This window comes from Orbicella faveolata, unplaced genomic scaffold, assembly GCF_042242905.1.
Source record: "Orbicella faveolata isolate gen_17 unplaced genomic scaffold, um_ofav_v1 contig_35, whole genome shotgun sequence".
Classification (NCBI taxonomy): Eukaryota; Metazoa; Cnidaria; class Anthozoa; order Scleractinia; family Merulinidae; genus Orbicella; species Orbicella faveolata.
In genome coordinates this window covers 22,540,194-22,559,937 of record NW_028301564.1, presented here as the reverse complement: position 1 = coordinate 22,559,937, position 19,744 = coordinate 22,540,194, and the positions used below count along the sequence as shown (strand labels likewise).

General features: G+C 39.1%; 1 long non-coding RNA gene, 8 other non-coding genes and 2 pseudogenes across 9 annotated transcripts in view; 6 read left to right on the top strand and 5 right to left on the bottom strand.

The window, feature by feature from the left end:
- LOC149103774 (uncharacterized) overlaps window positions 1–19,744 on the top strand; it is a 248,417-nt gene that overhangs the window by 19,401 nt on the left and 209,272 nt on the right. The window lies entirely within an intron of this gene.
- LOC149103836 (uncharacterized) lies at window positions 1,353–11,526 on the top strand (annotated as a pseudogene).
- Window positions 3,526–3,598, top strand: Trnav-cac (transfer RNA valine (anticodon CAC)). The gene has a single exon. It is a non-coding gene; the product is annotated as a tRNA-Val (tRNA).
- Trnav-aac (transfer RNA valine (anticodon AAC)) lies at window positions 4,181–4,252 on the bottom strand. The gene has a single exon. It is a non-coding gene; the product is annotated as a tRNA-Val (tRNA).
- Trnat-cgu (transfer RNA threonine (anticodon CGU)) lies at window positions 5,867–5,940 on the top strand. The gene has a single exon. It is a non-coding gene; the product is annotated as a tRNA-Thr (tRNA).
- LOC149103837 (uncharacterized) lies at window positions 8,736–10,133 on the top strand (annotated as a pseudogene).
- On the bottom strand, window positions 11,823–11,894 carry Trnad-guc (transfer RNA aspartic acid (anticodon GUC)). Its single transcript has one exon. It is a non-coding gene; the product is annotated as a tRNA-Asp (tRNA).
- Window positions 14,037–14,109, bottom strand: Trnav-aac (transfer RNA valine (anticodon AAC)). Its single transcript has one exon. It is a non-coding gene; the product is annotated as a tRNA-Val (tRNA).
- Trnav-aac (transfer RNA valine (anticodon AAC)) lies at window positions 16,538–16,610 on the bottom strand. The gene has a single exon. It is a non-coding gene; the product is annotated as a tRNA-Val (tRNA).
- On the bottom strand, window positions 17,588–17,661 carry Trnat-agu (transfer RNA threonine (anticodon AGU)). The gene has a single exon. It is a non-coding gene; the product is annotated as a tRNA-Thr (tRNA).
- On the top strand, window positions 18,576–18,649 carry Trnad-guc (transfer RNA aspartic acid (anticodon GUC)). Its single transcript has one exon. It is a non-coding gene; the product is annotated as a tRNA-Asp (tRNA).

Below are 19,744 nucleotides of genomic sequence, written 5' to 3'. Positions count from 1 at the left end.
CACGAGTTTTCACTCAGCTGGGAATTTAACCATGTGACATCATCACCACACTACCCAAAGTCAAATGGGAAAGCAGAGTCTTCAGTGAAGACAGTTAAACTGCTATTTAAGAAGGCGGACCGAGATGGGAAAGATCCATGGCTATCGCTACTAGACTACAGGAACACACCTACTGAAGGTATAGGTGACAGCCCCGCCCAGAGGCTTATGTCGCGCCGAACACGAACTCTCTTACCAACAGCGTCAAGCCTTCTCCGTCCCAAAGTAAGCGCACATTCTACAGAGAAATTAGAGCGGAAAAGGCAAAAGGCGAAGTTCTACCATGACCGTCATGTGAAGCAGTTACCTGAATTAGAGATTGGACAAGAAGTCAGAAGTGCACCCCTGCGAAAGAACCAAACGTGGAAACCAGCTATTTGTGTCGAGAAACTGTCAGACAGGTCATATGTAGTCCAAGCAGGCAGTGAGACCCTCCGAAGAAACAGGCAGTTTCTGAGACCTGCAGCAGAATCCTCGACACCAGAAAAGCAAAGCACCAAGGTTAGCTCAGATGAGTCAGGAGTAAATCACAAGGAGATACCTAGAGTACCTGAGTTACCTGCTATACCTACTAGGCCTGACAAAGATTCCTTGAATGAAACTGTTGCTGAAGAGACTAATGTTCCAGTGTTAGCACCTCAGAAGACAAGAACCCGGACTGTTCGTCCCCCTTCAAGATTTAAAGATTTTGACATGAAGCGTTAAGCAAAGGCTAGACTTTGAACACTTTAAGTTTGTTTTAGCAAGCTCGGATAAACTGATTTAGTTTGACATAGAACACTTTCAGAAACAAAGTGGATTTGTGTAAGTTTGTTTTAGGCTAGTTTTTGCCAGATATTTGTTTGTTAGTTTTTCTTTTTTTAAAGAAAGGGAGATGTTACGTATATGGTTTGTCTTACCATATTTGGAGTAAACATGTGCGTTCTAGTTCTATGTAGCTTACATGTAGTACGCATTAAACGAGTTGAGTTGCATTACAAATGGCGTCTTGTCGTGCCATCCGTAACATTGGGGAAAATATCCGCCTCATAATCGACATTATGGAATATACTAAGAGGCATAACATCCCAGGCATTCTAGTGTCTCTAGACTTCAGAAAAGCTTTTGACTCACTTGAATGGCCCTTTATAATGAGAACACTGGATGTCTTCAATTTCGGTACGAGTATTCAAAAATGGGTTAGCACCTTTTACACCAACATAGAGAGTGCAGCATTAAACAATGGTTTTTTGACAAACTGGTTTCGGCCGTCTAGAGGAGTCCGTCAGGGGTGCCCACTATCCCCGTATTTGTTTATTCTTTCAGCAGAAATAATGGCCAATAAAATCCGACAAGACCTACACGTCAAAGGAATTGAAATATTAGGAAAAGAACTGAAACTGAGCCAGTATGCAGATGATACAAATCTTTTGTGTGCTGACCTGGCCTCTGTCGAAAAGGCCTTAGAAATAATCGATAACTTTGGTACGCTAGCGGGCCTTAAATTAAACCGGAAGAAAACAAAAAGCGCTCTGGTTGGGAAAATTGAAAAATAATAAGGGCAATCCATTACAACTGAAATGGTTACATAACCCGGTTAAAATCTTAGGAATCCATGTTTCGTACGACGAAAAGGGAAATAACCAACATAATTTCAACCACAAGTTACAAAAATTGCAAACAAATCTGGACCTGTGGAGGGCACGTGACCTTACACTATTTGGGAGAGTACTAATCATAAAATCTCTGGCATTATTACAACTCGTTTACTTAACATCAAATCTCAATGTACCTCAAGAAATAATACCAATAATCAAAACAAAACTGTTCAGATTTCTATGGAAAAACAAAAAAGACAAAATAAAAAGAGAAGGGCTCTATCAAGATCGAGATAAAGGGGGTATACGTATGATCGATGTAGAAACTATGATAAAGGCACTGAGGTTAGCTTGGATTCCGAGACTTTTCGCACCGGGAAGAAAAAACTGGAAAACTGTTCCAGACCATTATCTAGGAAAATACGGCGGTCTGAGCTTTCTTTTAAGATGTAACTACGACACAAAATATATCGACGGTTTGCCATTATTTTATAGACATTTTAAAATTTTTTAATGAATTGAAAACCTTGTATAACTATGACAGAGGACAGGATATGATCGTATTCAATAACAAAGAAATCCTCGTTGGAGGGAAGCCAATTTTCATCAGTGAATGGCTTAACAACAACATTCTTTTTATACAAGACCTGTTGAACAACAATGGCCAGTTTATGTCTTATCAAGAATTTAAAAACAAATTCGCTCGCAAAACAAACTTTCTCCAATTTTATCAAGTTGTAAGTGCGATACCGAAGCATCTAGCCACAAAAGCGAAAAACACATTACCACCAGAAAGCGAACCATACATCGAGAACAACCCTCTTTTTCAACTAGACGACTTGACAGAATTAACTTAGTCAAAGCCAAAACTAGGGACTTCTATTGTTTAATTCACAAAACAGTTCACACGAGGTGTCAAACTGGCCCAACGAAATGGAATCAAACCATGCATGCAGGGAGACATGGGAAAAAATATTTTCCTCGCTGAAAAACATTTGTAAGGAAACAAAATTAAAAGAATTTCAATTCAAACTTATTCATAGAATTGTTGTAACAAAAAGGAACTTTTTAGATAAGGAATCAAAACGGATGATGAATGCCTCTATTGCGCTGAACATGATTCAATCGATCACACATTTAATGATTGCGAATTTGTTAAGAGCTTTGTTAAAAACGCCATCGACTGGTTTAATGCTGTCAATAATTCGAATTTTAGTCCAACAATAGAAGAAAAACTATTTGGCATCATGCCCGGCTCATACGATAAAACATTATTAAAGAAATTTAATTATACGATCTTGTTTATGAGATTCTACATCTACACTTGTAAGATGCAAAACAAGGCTATTCACCTCTCCACTTTCGTTGATAAAGTGTTAACCAAATACAGAATAGAACGTCTTTCTTAATAATTAAATAGGAAAAAACACCCCTCCTCCAAAGCATTATAAGCGGCATCCACTTGTACACACACCTATTTCACTTAAATATTTTAATTGGCACTAGTAACAATGTAAATACTGTACTTGTAAACACACTTATATTATGTTATATTATATTATATTATATTATATTACTTTTATATTATAATTAGCACTTGTAATAATGTAAATACTGCTCTTGTAACAATGTAAATACTGTACCTGTAAGCACATGCAGATAACAAATAAAATTAAAAAAAAAAAAAAAAAGACGTTGCAGCTAAAATGGCGGCTGATCGGATATTCTGACGTAATTATCACGTGATATGACATAAGTGTGTTCTTAGGCTTACTATATACTCTCTAAGCCACATTATCATTGCTGAAATAATCTTAAGGTTCTTACTTGGGTCAGACTTGGCCCAACCTTGGCTGCGGAAGGTCAAATATATCCCGCTCTGAATAGGGTGAAGGTATCGTACGACCTGGTTTCCGTAGTGTAGTGGTTATCGCGTCCGCCTCACACGCGGAAGGTCGCCGGTTCAAGCCCGGCCGGAAACAGGCTTCCTATATTTTTTCCCCCTCTTTTGACCAACTTCTTTATTTTCTCACAACTACGATGTTTTATTTTTCCTGGTTGTGGCACGCCACTGTTTTCAAATAATACATTTTCTATGAAATTGAAGACGTCTAACCCTCCAACGTATTGAAAGATATTAGCAAACTGTTTGGAGGCTTTTCTTGTCTCTACATTTAAAAGTTTATAGTGCAAGTGGATGGCGTGGCATAGAGGTCATAACAGTGTTGGAAGGAGAGTGGTTATGATTTCTGTGTTCCAATCAGGATATAAGAATTAGATTTTCTGATTTTTCATAAAAAGTTTACCATCTATTCCCGGTATATCTATAAGGTAAAAATAAATTGTTTTAGTACAGTTGTCATAACTTATGACGACTGTATATTTTGTTTACTGGTAAACGTATATTTTTACAAATGAGAAGGAATTTACCTCCTCAAACATAAGGCGGACCTCAGCCCATAGAGACCTGGGTCCATAAGGTTACTTATCATTTATCTCTCGTCAAGTGACACCTAGAACCAAAGAGCAGGGGAAAAAAAGGAAAAAAAGGCAGCAAGAACTTATGTTTCCGGCCGGGCTTGAACCGGCGACCTTCCGCGTGTTAGGCGGACGTGATAACAACTACACTACATGTCTAAGACAAATAATTCGACTAAATTCGTCTCAGACGAAAGAAACGTCTAAGATGAATATTTTGCCCAGGACAAACAAAACTTCTAAGACGAATAATTCGTCTACGAAAAATAAAAGAGTAGGACCGATAACGGTAAAAAGAAGTATTATGCTTATTCTGTACGAAGTAAAATAAACCCAAAACAAAACAAAGAAAACGAAAAACCAATCAAATCGAAAACAATTTTTTTTTTCAGTTATACCAGAGGAAGATATAATTGACTGATTGTTTTTTCTAATTGGTAACGCATCCATAGAGGTCTCCGTGGCGCAATCGGCTAGCGCGTTCGGCTGTTAACGGAAAGGTTGGTGGTTCAAGTCCACCCGGGGACGCTTTAGTTTATTATCATCCTTTGTTTTTTTTTCAAAAGATCACACTAACTAGAATACAACGACGCAGGCTGTATCTAAATACCGTCTTTCCCCAATTTTATCATTAGTTGAAGGATCTAGAAGCTGTGAATTCACTTTCCTTGTCAACCCGTTATTGCGCAAGCAAGTTACGGGTCGTGGTGGTGAATCAGATAATGCAAATTAGAGTTGGTCGATGATCACTTTCCATCGCGATTCCTCCGCTTTGCAGGTTCACTTATTGTTTGAAATCTCCAGGACAACATGATACGAAACTGCGAGTAATTCAAGTAAGAAGAAAAACGATCTTCAGTCAAAAAGTCATCCATTCTTCCCCGGTGGGGAATCTATCGGTCCTTTTCATAACCATTTCTTTGAACCATAACTTGAGCCATACTTCATTAGTTTCGTTGATGTTATAATTTGAACGGCATTTTCTTGCATTCTACCTTCATGTATTCCCAACATAAGCTTAACTCCTGCATATTAGCTCCATTCTTCTTCTTATCCACTCCCACGGTACACATAATGTGATAAAATGTAAAGATGTTGGACGACCAGCTTGGTGACATGGGACTACTTGCCTAACGTAGTCTCCGTAGTGTAGTGGTTCTCACCTCCGCCTAACACGCGGAGGGTCGCAGGTTCAAGCCCGGCCGGAAACAGACTTTATTATAAATTTTATTTCTTTTGTTTTCACTAACTTCTTGATTTTCCCAAAACTACGATGTTTCGTTTTTTTTCCTGGTTATGGTACGCAACTGTATTTAAAAGCATGCATTTTTTTTTAGCAAATTAAAGGCGTCTTACCTTCGATTCCAACGTATTAGAGAGCTTAAGCGACCCCGAGGACAACGCCTAGTGAAAAAAGGAATTTCTATTTTACTTTCGATTTTTGCAGTTGTCTACGGAGGATTAATAACGGATAATATCCAGGTATATTTCATTTGGCTTCATTTTTTTGAAACAAAGAAAAAAAGGAGAGAACTGCTAAGGTTTTGAAACCTGCCTCCGGGGGGGTTTCAATAAAATAAAATAATAAAATAAAAAAAACCTCTTTTCCTGCATCTAAATAAATATGTCGAATTGGTCCTATCAAAAGAAGTCTTTGGAACTCTGGATAAGTGTTTTGAGACTCCTCAGGTTAATTATCTGCCAATCTCCTATTATACTAAGGTGTAACACATTATTATTGCCTTTGTGTATTGTATTGTATCCTCAAGGAGGGCGCCGTAGCTCAGTTGGTTAGAGCGCCTGTCTCGTAAACAGGAGGTCATGGGTTCAAATCCCATCGGTGCCTTAAGTTCCTTCTTTTCAACCTTGAAATCTTGTTTTAGTTACCATTGTTACCAAAATTTGTCATATTTTCAAACGCGAGAGGTTTAGAGTTGCTATTAGTACCTCTCAAATTTTCTTTTTGTTCGAACTTAAAAGCTAAAAGAAGGGCCGCTAGAAAGGAATTCCAACGCCTTTCCGTTCATTTCAGGTGTGCATTCAAACTGCCAGGGCTTACCCGTAGCTCTAAGAGTAAAAAAACTACGAGGAGAAAACTCGACTTCTGCCAAACTGGGAAACGTTTTGTTATTCGTTACTCTTTTTCATAATTGTTCGACTTTTTATAGTTTTCACATGACCCGGTTTAATGTATTTTCCGCTGTTATTCCAAGTAATTAGTCGCAGTTGTTTTCGTCTCACACCTACCGCACCCACTATTGTGCATTCTGTTTTGCATGGATGTCCTGATTGGCCAGTTATTAGTATTTATACTCTCCGCTGTCTCTCGAGTACCATTCACGCTCGCAGTTCCATACAGCTTATTCATCTTTCTGGTTTACGCCCCCCCCCCCCCCCCCCCCCCCGTTTACTGCAGGTTTCGTCATTGCTTTTATCTTTCAGGCCGTAGAGACACTTCTGGCGACTTCTTTCGCTGTTTTAAATGCGGCAAATTTGGACACTGGGCCAAGGACTGTAGATCCATGTTCTGGCCGGGAAGTTACCAGTCCCCTAGCTGCAATTCTTGCCCTGGAATCTCCTACAACAAGCCAACCGCAGGCCAATCAACTCAACCAAAGCAATGAAGATGACTTGGCGCAGGTAGATCAAATTACACAGAATTACGAACTTGAAAGCGGACATTCATTAAGTGTTAAGGGTAATTTGAAGAATAATTTAGGTTTCTGGAGATCTATAGGTGCTCCGGATTTTATTTTGTCTATTATTGAAAACGGCTACAGGCTGCCGTTCATCAGTTTTCCGTTGGCCGTAAAGCTAAGAAATAATAATTCAGCTCGACTTCATGCTGATTTTGTGGACCAAGCTGTTCTTGAGCTTGTTAACTCTGGTCGGGTGCGTATGGTTAATGAGCAGCCTTTTGTAGTAAATCCCTTGTCAGTTTCTATACAGCCATGCGGTAAAAAGAGGTTAATTCTTGATTTGCGCCATGTCAATAAGTCATTAATTAAGCAAAGCGTTAAGTACGAGGACTGGAAAATTGCTATGGCTTATTTTGCGAAAGACGCGTACATGTTTTCCTTTGATTTAAAAAGCGGTTATCACCATATCGACATTGCGCAAGAGCACCAAACTTTTCTTGGGTTTTCATGGCGGGCGTCTGATTCCATTAATGAAGTATTTTATGTTTTCACTGTGCTCCCATTCGGTCTTTCCTCTGCCCCTTACGTTTTGACAAAGGTTTTGAAGCCTTTAGAAAAGTATTGGAGAATAATAATAATAATAATAATAATAATAATAATAATAGATTTGTATAGCGCCATATCCATGGCTCATGGCGCTTTACAGTAAAAAATGTTATTAAAAATAAAATTTACATTAAAAATTTACATCAGTGATAAAAAATTACTAACAAATAAAATAGCTAAGCTCTAAAAATGAAAGTAAAACTAGGAATCATTAAAACCTTTAAATAAAAACTGACCAACTTAACTAAGTGGCTGACTAACTAACTAGCTAAACTATCTAATCTACTAATTAACTAACTAACCAAAAGTCTAGTTATAAAATTTGTTAAAGAGATATGTCTTTATACAAGTCTTAAAATCTGATAGCGAGCCGCTCCCTCTTATATTGTTCGGAAGAGAGTTCCATAGGCTAGGTGCTACAAAAGAGAAACCGCCTATGACCATAGCCTATTAACTTGACAGGTGGTACTTTCAAGAGGTTTTTGGAGGAGGATCGAAGATTTCTGCTTGGTACATAAGGCTCTAGCAGTTCAGTAATGTAATTAGGGGCCTGGCCGTTGAGCGCTTTATAGGTTAAAAGTAAAATCTTATAGTTGATGCGCTGGCTTATTGGAAGCCAGTGTAGCTGCTTTAAAACCGGCTTGATATGATCGTATTTCCTTGTTCTAGTAACAACGCGAGCCGCAGCATTCTGGACATTTTGTAGACGATCTATCAAAAATTTTGGTAGTCCATATAGAAGCGAGTTGGCGTTATCTAGTTTGGAAGTGATGAATGCATGTACTAACTTTTCAGTGTCTGCTGGAGATAGACAGACTCTTATCCTGCTAATGTTTCTAAGATGGAAGAAACAGGCCTTGCAGGTACTGGTAACATGCTTTTCCAGTGACATGTACTCATCAAAGATGACTCCAATGTTCTTTGCAGAAGTAGATGGCTCGATCTGTTCACCAGACACATCGACGTGGTCTATTAATGGGGGTGGACGATGTCGTGCGCTCAAGATCAAAAGCTCCGTCTTTCCTCTGTTTAGTTTCAGCTTATTGCACACCATCCACGAGTCGATCTCAGAAACACATGCTTCTATTTTAGCTATAGAACCAGGTTGTTCGGCGTAGTTGGGCTTAAATGAGAGGTAGAGCTGGGTGTCATCAGCGTATAGATGGTAGTTAAGTCCGTGCCGTTTGATGATGTCCCCGATGGGCGATGTGTATAACAAATACAGGATTGGCCCTAAAACGGATCCCTGGGGAACACCGTAGCGAAGTTCTTTCATCTCTGACTTGGTTCCGTCAATCATCACAAACTGCTTTCGGTCTTGAAGATAGGATCGAAACCATTTTAGCGCATTTCCTTTCACGCCGTAGCGTTTTTCCATTCTTTCTAGTAGCAGTTTATGGTCGACGGTATCAAACGCCGCAGACATGTCCAACAGTAGCAGGATAACGCATTTCTGATTATCTATCTCACAGGAGAATACAGGGTCTTTGTATAGCCATCTTCTTGGACGATGGTTGGGCGATTGTTCAGGATAGAGAAAGTTGTCGCACTAAGGCCCTAGCTGTAAGGGGGGATTTGTATAACGCGGGTTTTGTCGTTAACGAAGACAAATCGGTATGGGAACCCACCCAAGTATTGGACTGGTTGGGTATAACCTGGAATTCTGCACTGGGTACTTTAAAAACTGTAGAAAGAAGAATTCTTAAGGTCATCAATACAATTGATCATATTATTGAAGCCGATTTCAAAGTGTCTGCCAGAGAGTTGGCCTCCTTCACAGGTCAAATTATTTCCACCGGGCCTGTAGTTGGTAACATTGGCAGGATAATGACCAGACATTGTGTCTTGTCCACCTTGTGCAAAGATAACTGGGATTGTATATTCAGTCTCGACGATTACTGCAAGGAAGAACTGTATTTTTGGAAGGAAAATATGGTTAATATCAACTCTAGGTATTGCTTTGTAAGTAAAGATCCTAGTTATTTTGTATATTCGGATGCCAGTGCTACCGGAGGTGGAGCAATTATTGACTTTAACAATGATTTTGTGTGCCACAAAATGTGGTCGGAGAACGAGAGAGTTCAAAGTTCAACGTGGAGGGAGTTGTCTGTTATTGAGTTTTCATTGCAATCATTTGCCTCAGTGTTGGAAGGATCACACGTTAAGTGGTTTACTGATAGCCAAGCAGCTGCTAAGATTGTTGACGTGGGCAGCATGAAGTTAGGTTTGCAAAAGATGGCCCGAAGGATTTTTGATATTTGTATTCGATCGGGGATTCATTTAGAAGTGCAATGGATCCCTCGCACTTCGAATCAGCAAGCTAATTATATAAGTCGTTTAATTGATACTGATCATTGACAAATTACTGAAGAATTTTTTCTTTTCCTTGATGGCCGGTGGGGCCCGCATAGTGTTGATTGTTTCGCCAATTATTATAATCACAAGCTCCCCAAATATTTTTCGAGGTTTTGGAACCCCAATACTTCGGGTGTTGATTTTTTTCTTTCAGTCTCTTCGAGGAGAAAATTGCCTAGTAGTCCCTCCAGTTGGTATCGTCCCACGCGTATTGCATTATTTGAAATCTCAGCGGGCCGTTGGTACGCTCGTTGTACCTCTTTGGCCTTCGGCTCATTTTTGGCCTTTAATTACACACAAGTATAGTTGTTATCTTGTGGCTCAAAGTATTCATATCGGGAATGAGGTTCTAACCCGCGGAAGAAACCTTAATTCGCTCTTAGGGTCTGGTCTTTTCACAGGAAATATCATTGCCTTTAGATTGAAATTTACTGAGTAATTTATTGGACGGTGTGTCCATTAGCCTAATGATTATTTACATTTGGTGGCGCTGGCCAAAGCAATATGTTGTTTATCTATGTGGCACTGGCCTAATTAATAGTCTGTCATTTCATGTGGCGCTGTCTTAAACAGCGTATAGTTGATTTATGTGGCGCTGGCCCAATCAATGGGTTTTTGATTTACGCGGCACTGGTCCATTCAATAGTCTATCGTCTTATGTGGCACTGGCCCCAACAATGATCGATTTTTATACGGCTCTTTTTTGTTCTTTTATTATATATGTTTTGTTCTTCTCTTTCCAGGTAATCTTATCAAGTAATCCCTGGAAAGGCTTTCAACAATTTTCTTCAATCAACGTTTATGAGGTTTTAGAAGCTATGTTGAAGTCCAGGGCGGATACAACTACTAAAGCCTACGTTCGCGTTATTAGAAAGTTCTTGGGGTGGTCTAAAAGTAGACATTTCAACATGCAGTTACCTTTTCCCCTTAGTGTTGTTTCTCTATATTGATTTGAAGTTCAGTTCAGTCTTGCACCTCTAGTTCCTCAGTAATTTTAGCCCATGCTGCCCTTAAATGGTTACATTCTTTTGTCCCTAGTTTGGATCGTAATCCTTTGGATAGTGAATTTTGCAGGAATATTATCGAATCTGCTAAACGCCAGAAATCACAGCCAGTTATGAAAAAGAAGCCTATTACCACATACATCATAAGGAGTATTTTAGATACTCATAACAAGAAAGATGTTAATTTAAAGAATCTTCGTATCGCTGCGTTATGCTCTTTAGCTTTTGCAGGATTTTTTCGTTACGACGAATTATGCAATATTGTTCCTAAGCATATTGAATTTCACAGCGATTATATAAGAATCTTTGTACCTCGTAGTAAGACGGATGTTTATAGGGAAGGGAATTTCGTCTTTATTAGTGCATCCAGGTCGAAGTACTGTCCTGTTGGTGTTTTACAACGGTATTTAGATTTGTCTGGTATTGACTTATGTAGTTCTCTCCCTTTATTTAGACCGCTTGTTTTTCACCGTAGTAGTTCTAGCTATACCCTGAGAAGTGGAAAGATTTCTTATACTACTTGTACAGATATCTTAAGGGATACCTTAAGTCAGCTGGGCCTCAACCCTAGTGATTATGGTCTTCATAGTTTAAGATCCGGTGGTATTACATCTGCGGTACGTAATAGTAGTAACTCGATTCCAGAAAAACTTCTTAAAATACATGGTAGATGGAAATCTGATTCTGCCAAGGATATGTATGTTGAAGAGAGCCTTGAAAACAAGTTACAAGTAACTAATTATTTAGGTTTGTAATGCATTTTCGAGCGTATATTAATTTCTCCATACAGTAGTGTGTAAAAAATTGTAAAAAAAAAACAACAAAAAACAAAAACAAAAACAAAAACAAACAACAACAACAACAACTTTGTTTGTATTACGGGAATTTAAGGGTAAAATGATTTACGTTCGTTTGAGCGAAGCGAATTAGAACGTAACGTTATTTTTTGCCAATGTGATGTCGTTGACCCCATAAGAAAAACGTTCCGACGCATTTTGCCCAACATCTGAATAATCAAACAAACAAACAACTTTATAAAGAAACAAACAAACAAAAAGACCAACAGATAATGGAGAATCTACGGTAGGAAGAAAAGCGACTTCCTGTCAAAAATGTATGTTGTCCTCCCCGGCGGGGAATCGAACCCCGGTCTCCCGCGTGACGGGCGGGGATACTCACCACTATACTACCGAGGATAAGACTTGTGGAAATTAACAACAAAACATAATCAAATGTTTATTACTGGTAGGTGATCTGTGGTTGCAGGGTATCTTTATTTATCAAATGAAGTCGGCTATAGATTTATACTGTATTGCATTGCATTGTATTGTATTGTATTGTATTGTGTTGTATTGTTTTCGAGTGTACCTCTGTTAAGACTGATTTCCTCGGTTCCTTATAAAGAAAATGAATTCAATCACTCATTCAGTCAGTCAGTCAGTCAGTCAGTCAGTTAGTCAGTCAGTCAGTCAGTCGGTCGGTCGATCGGTAGGTCGGTCAGTCAGTCAGTCAGTCAGTCGGTACGTCAAAATTTTCAAATACATCTAAACGCTTTTCAATACGAGAACTCGAGTCACCGGCTTAGGATCGATCCGTATAGTGAAAAACTGTGACCTCTTACTTGGAAATACTGCATTTGCGAGACCTTGGTCACAGTTTTTCACTGCACGGACCGACCGTAAGCCGTTGAACAACATATCTTTCATTTCCTTAAACGTGCACTTTTGAATTTGTCGCATTTAAAAACATGACATACTTTGGTAAAATTGGTATCTAAAACAAGATATCAGGGTTGAAAGGAAGGATCAATTCAAAGGCATCGATGGGATTTGAACCCATGACCCCCTGATTACTAGACAGGCGCTTTAACCAACTGAGCTTCGGCGCCCTGCTTGAGGACACAGAACAATACACCTCTTTTTTCTAGGTTATGATAATGTGTTAAACTAAGTATTAGAGGAGATTGCATGATATTCCTCCTTGGAGTACCTTATCTGATATCAATTAAATGTACAAGTTTATAATGCCCAAAATAATATATGCCTTGTTCATCATCAGAAAGTTTAACGTTTCTCGTTTTAAAACTTTTCTCAATCTTTTCTTGATATCCTAGACAACCCATCACCCGTTTTGTTGGTAACCTTTTAAAGCACTTTAGCCTCTTCCTTCGGCAAAACTCGTCGTCAGGAACTGTGCAATAACTTCTCGAGGAGGATGAGTTACTCAGTGAAAATATTATTTCCCGTGGAATACAGAAATTAAGACCATAGCCCATCTCTCCATTAACAGACTGATAAAAGTTCCATGCCTCTTCTTTCACTTCTATCCTTTATATGAGGTTACCATTTTTCTAAGAAAGGTGGATGAAGCACCCCTCCGAGCAGAGTTAATTTCAAAATCAGCAAACCTCAATATATGTTTTTTTTCTGAAATATTCCAGCCTCAACAGGGAATCTTGTCTCAAGTTGTTATCCAAATCCTCGGTAGTATAGTGGTGAGTATCCCCGCCTGTCACGCGGAAGACCGGGGTTCGACTCCCCGCCCGGGAGAATTGAATAGTTTTGACTAGGAATAATTTTTCCGTGTGTTTTTTTCTTTCTTTAGATTTTTGAGATTTAATGGTCAACTTTTATAACGGTAAAAAAAAAAATGTATTATGCTTATTCTGTACGAAGTAAAATAAAAACAAACCAAAAAAAAAAACAACAACAACAACAAAAAAAACAACAACAAAAAAAAAAGCACGAAAAACCAATCAAATCGAAAACAATTTTTTTTTTCAGTTATACAAGAGGAAGATACAATTCTCTCATTGTTTTTTCTAATTCGTAACGCATCCATAGAGGTCTCCGTGGCGCAATCGGTTAGCGCGTTCGGCTGTTAACCGCACCAATGAAAAAACCCTTTAATTCTCTGCGGAGGAAAGAGCTCATATCGCACACTAGCCACTGAACAAACGATAAGTGTAACTAATCATCATCAGAGACCGTTTCCAGGTTAGTGGGGGCACTGAGGAAACGTCGAAACGGTGGGTAGAAAATCGGTAAACAAAAGGTGGAGAGAAAGCGAGGAGCTGCCCCTGATCTGAGGACTGAGAGAATGACTCAGTTCAAAACAGCTCTCTGTGATCATAAACGCTGGATTCTTCTTGGGCATAAAATCGCTTTGCATAATCATGCCCAATCGGCGTGTAGCGCGTTCACAGTACGTCTTGTGTGTTCTAATAAGAAGCCTATGCTTAGCTAGCTGTTCATCATAGTCCTCCTCGTTTAACAAGATTTACTCAGAAAGTTCAAAAAGGGAAAGAAAGAGAGACTGAAATTAAGAAAAATAAAGTATGTTTCCGGCCGGGCTCGAACCGGCGACCTTCCGCGTGTTAGGCGGACGTGATAACCACTACACTACGGAAACCACATGAAAAGAATTGTTGTTATCTTGGAATTTTTCCGACATACAGATTGACAGACAGACCGACCGACCAACCGACCGACCGACCGACCGACCGACCGACAAACCGACAGGCCGAGAGAACGACAGATCGACAAACTGACAGACTGATTGAACGAATAAATAATTTTTTTTACAATAAGAAACAGAGATACTCTCAAAAACAGCAGATATTAAATATTGGGGGAAGAAAAATAGTCCTTAATTCAACGAAGCAACTGCCAGATTCAAGGAGTTGAGTCTAGTTATTAATGCAAATCTGGCATGTTCCTTAGTAGCATAGTGGTGAGTTTCCCCGCCTGTCACGCGGGAGACTGGTGTTCGATGTACTTTATATGTACTTTTTCATTTACACTATATTTACTTTTCCATTTCTTACCTTTTTTGTTAGTTTGTTTCAGTTTCGGGTAAAATGCGTCAGAACGCTCTTTTGATTTCTATATGTTTAAGGTTCACACAACATCACTTTGGTAGAAAATCAATTGCCTGGAATAAAGCAAGATACCATAAACAGTTCATGTGAAAAAAACAAAAACAGCAATGACAACAACAACAACGGAAAGGAGAAATAAAGGACATAGCTTTCTCCAGCTAGGCTTGAAAAACCATTCATTCTTGCAGTTTTACTGATCGTGAGTATTTTGGAGCTGCGGATGGGTCGTGGCGATGTGAATGTGCCCCGGTAAGCCCAGTATGAGCTGAGGGTTGCAAACCTAAAATGTTCTCTAGACACTACCTATGAAGAAATACACAACTGTGTAGTTACAGAGATACGCAGGTCAACATGGTCCTCATGGCAGATTATTGCAATGACGTATGGCTCTAGCAGTGGTTTAAAGAAATTGCTTAACAAAATGATTGATAAACAGCTTGAAATGGAAAACGTTTAATTTACATTAATACCAGAAAAAATAAGGGTATGGTGAGAGTGGGAGACACAGAAATAGAGCCAATTTTACGGGAGTTTTGCTTAACTTGGAGCCAAAATCGTAAATAATTGAAATGAAAAATTAAAACCACCCCTTCCCCATTTCAATGACGGAAAAAATGGAGTCCATCATTATTTCAGTGGGGGGATTTTATTTCTTATTTTATTCTGTTCAAGATTATCTTAGACAGGTTAAATGAAAGTTTAAGACCACCCGTCCCCCAATTTTAATGATGGAAAAAATGGCGCATCTCTGATTTGGCGCCAGTACATCATTGCTTCATCATTGATTCTTCTGACCAAGATTCTAGGTGAAAACTAGTCTCAACACTGACTAATGAAGTATTGTTCAAGCTGTGGGGTTAAGAAATGGTTAAGAACTCAATGATTAATATAGTGCCTAGAAATTGGAAACGTTTAATTTACATTGATTTCGGAAAAAAGATTATAAAGCAAAACTGTGCGTCCCCGGGTGAGCTTGAACCATCAACCTTTCGGTTAACAGCCGAGCGCGCTAATTGATTGCGTTACGGAGACATTCTTGAGAGCACTGTGAATTCAGTTAGAAAAAGAACCATTGAATTATTTCTTCCTCAGCTATAACAAGAATAATTCAACTGAAGAAGTGCAGGCATAGCCATTTTCCTTGGACAATTATGTCCAAGAGGGAAAGGCGCAGGAGGTTAACCCTATGTGAAAGTTCCTTTTTGATTTGATCTGTTAATCAAGATGAGAAAATTTTATATATTAATTGACCAACTGATCTCAAAAATAATGATAAAAAGAAATATAAAGACACGGAGAAATTATTTCTAATCAAAAATATATATTCAATCCTCCCCGGCGGGGAAACGAACCCCGGTCTCCTGCGTGACAGGCGGGGATACTCACCACTATACTACCGAGGATTTGGAATGGCAGCATTGGACAAGATGCCCTGTTCAATTTCGAACCACTGTTTCGAAAAAATTGGGGGTTTTCAGGTTTTGAAACAAACTCTGCTCTAAAGAGTTCATTATCTACTGAAGGAAAAAAAGAGGTAACATTACATAAAAGATTGAAGCGAGAGAAAGCGTCATATAGCTTTAATCAGTGTGTTAATGGAGAGATGGGCTATGGCCTTATATCCCGTATTCCAGGCGAATTAGTATTTTCACTCAGTCACCCATGCTCCCCAAGAAGTTATTACACAGTCCGTGACGAATAGTCTTGTCGAAGGTAGAGGTAAACTGCCATAAAAAAACGCCTGCATAAAACGGGTGATGGGTTCTCAATTAGTTATCGGAAAAGGAGTGAGCAAAGTCTTGTAACCAGAAACGTTAATTGAGGGTTAGTCGTCTTCAATTTGGTAGAAAAAGCATTCGCTGAATACAAAAGCGTACCAGGACCAGGAAAAATGGAACATCGTGGTTGTAAGAAAATAGAGAAGTTAGTGAAATAAAGAGAAAAAAAATATAACAAGCCTGTTCCCGGCCGGGCTTGAACCGGAGACCTTCCGCGTGTTAGGCGGACGTGATAACCACTACACTACGGAAACCAATGACACACATCGTTTTCATTTTGGAAGCATTCGAGCCTCATTCGGATCCTGCCTCTCTTGAAGAACTACGTGATATAACACCTTTGGCCGATCTATAGACCTGCTGCACAAGGTGTGTTGAGCTTTAAGGAATGAATCAGTAGATCTTCATTACTATCCGTTACGACAATCCGTCAATTCGCAGTGATTGAATGAGTCGATAATCACTTGCTTGTGATTGGGCACGGCAAAAACTATACATTCTCTGTTGTCTCAATGGTCTTCCATAAAACAGAGGGAGGGGAGGCGGGCGCTTATTTTCAATTTTGGCCGATAGAAGGGGAGCCAATTATTCGAAGAGGGCGCTTATTTGAGGGCAGGCGCTAATTGGTGGATTTATGTTATTTCAATTTTGGGCAATATGCCTGTGAACGTTTTTCTGATAGCCGTCAGACGATATCACCGGCAGAAAATACTACTTGGAAAACGGGAAGAGAACATAAGCAGGTCATCAAAAGCGGGAAAATTATAACTCACTAAAGAAAAAGAAAAAAAAAAAAGAAAGAAGAAAAGAAAAAGAGAAGAGAACGACAAACCATTTTCTAGTTTGGCAGGAGCGGAGTGTCATCCTCGTACTCTTGAAGCTATGGATGGGCCGTGGCAGTGTGAATGCGCAGCCGGAATGCAGAGATTTGGCGGAACGTCGTTAGAATGCCCCCTTTAATCGGCATTTTTGTAGTGTTACAGTTCAAACAAAAACGAAATTTGTGAAGTGCTAATTCCTTCTGAGACATGCTTGCAGGGAATCATGGTAGTTGTATTCATCATCTTGGACTGGATATTTGTTTTAATGGATACAACTACCATGATTGCTTGAACTCTTGTCTCAGAAAAAGAATGGGCCATTATAAACCTCTCACATTAAGAGTATGAAAAATGTTGGTAAAATTGCCAACTAAAACAGGATATCATGGTTGAAAAGAAGGATTAATTCAAGGTACCGATGGGATTTGAACCCATGACCTCCTGTTTACTAGACAGGCGCTCTAACCAACTGAGCTACGGCGCCTTCCTTGAGGATACAATACAATACACTAACGCAATGATAATGTGTTACACCTTAGTATAATAGGAGATTACAAGATAATTTTTCAAATAGCACCTCCCAGAGTTAATAATTCGTATACAATTCTCCATGTGAGTATTTTATTTATTCGAGAAAAGCTCGTAGGACACTTCTAATAACAGGACCTCTTGCACCTAATTTGATTCAGGAAAAGCGGTTGTTTATTGCATCAAAACCGCTAGGAACCAAACTAATGAAGCCGATCCAGGTATTATCCGTTATGAATTAAACTACAAGGATTGACTACAATGTCCAAAATATCCAAAAATAATTTTTTAAAAAATATATATATATCCTTCTTTTATCAGAAAAGTTTCTCGTTTTGAGACGAGAAACTTCAAATTTTATTTAAACAAGGGCATCTAATTAGCTTGCTATATTTTTGCCCTTTTCCATTTCTCCTCTTACTTGTCTACTTTATATTTATCTTTGTAATTTTAGAATGGAATAAATAAATAAAATGAAATGAAATGAAATGACTTTTCTCGACCCTCTTTTTGGGATAGTTTAAACAACCCATCACCTGTCTTACGTAAGTTAGTTTTATGGCAATTTAGCCTTTACCTTCTACAAAACTTTTCGTCACGGACTGTGTAATAACTTCTTGGGTAGGATGGGTCACTCAGTGAAATATTTATTGGCCTGGGATACAAAAAGTAAGGTCATAACCCATTTCTCCATTAACACACTAATATAATTAAAGCTCCATGACTCTTTCTCTCGCTCCCATCCTTTATGTACTGTAACTTTTCTCTTAATAAGAAAGGAACTCTTAAGAGCAAAGTTAGTTTCAAACCAGCAAACCTCCATTTATTCTGGGTTCAAAAAGCATCTCGTTCAAAATGTTTTGTGCCAAATCCTCGGTAGTATAGCCGGGTGAGTATCCCCGCCTGTCACGCGGGAGACCGGGGTTCGATTCCCCGCCGGGGAGGATTAAATGTGTTTTTGACTTGAAATAGTTTCTCGGGTTTTTTGTTTTTAGATTTTCGAAGTCGGTTGCTCAATTTCTGTTAAGAATAAATAAAACCAAATGATACCGTTATACCGATTGAAATACATTAAAACAATAACAACGAAAAACAAATCAAATCAAAAACAAACTTCTTCAGTTAAATTGTTGTTTTTATAGCAGAGGAGGATGATTCACTGATTCTTTGACTAATTCCCATCGATCTCATAGAGGTCTCCGTGGTGCTATCGGTTAGCGCGTTCGGCTGTTAACCGAAAGGTTGGTGGTTCAAGCCCATCCGGGGACGATTCAATATCCTCTCATTCTTTTTTCTTTCCTAATAGAATACAACGATGCGGGAGGGATCTTTTTCCAATTTTATCATCAGTAGAACTAGAAGCTGTGAATTCACTTTCCTTTTTAATCCGTGTCTGCGTAAGCGAGTTGAAGTAGTGGATCAGATCGATGATGCAATTTAGTGTTGGTCGATGATCAGTTAACGTGCCATCGCAATTTTGCTGTTTTGCGGGCGCATATATGGTTTGACATCTCCTGGGCTACATGATATACTTAACTGCGTCTTTTCAGGAGCCATAATCGAGGACGGAGACCGTAAGTCTTGGGATCCGCGCGCACCTATGATATGGGACAATTTTTCTATTTTTAGAACAAATTGCGCCATCCTGACGTCATATATTCGCGCGGATCCACGCACATGTCGGGGGCTCCCGCGTGGATGTTGTCCCGTTGCGTGATCAAATAGTGAGAGTTGAGAGATTTTCTTGCGTATTTTTCACAGCGAAGGCAGGGAATAAGGCAGGGAGTAAGAACCAGGGCGCTTATATGTAGCTTTTTGCTCTGAGCTTACGGACTAAGGTAGGTTTTTCAGGGTCGAAAACAAGACTTCAATCTCGCGCTGGGAATGAATAATAAAATCTGCTCGCGCTAGTTGTACATGTAAGCTTACGCGTATGCTTTTGCGTTTGTTCAGACTTAAGAATATAGCAAGAAAACACTCTTCTCTGGTATCGAGTTAATTTGCGAGTTTCTTAGACAATGCTTAATCATAGCCAAAAC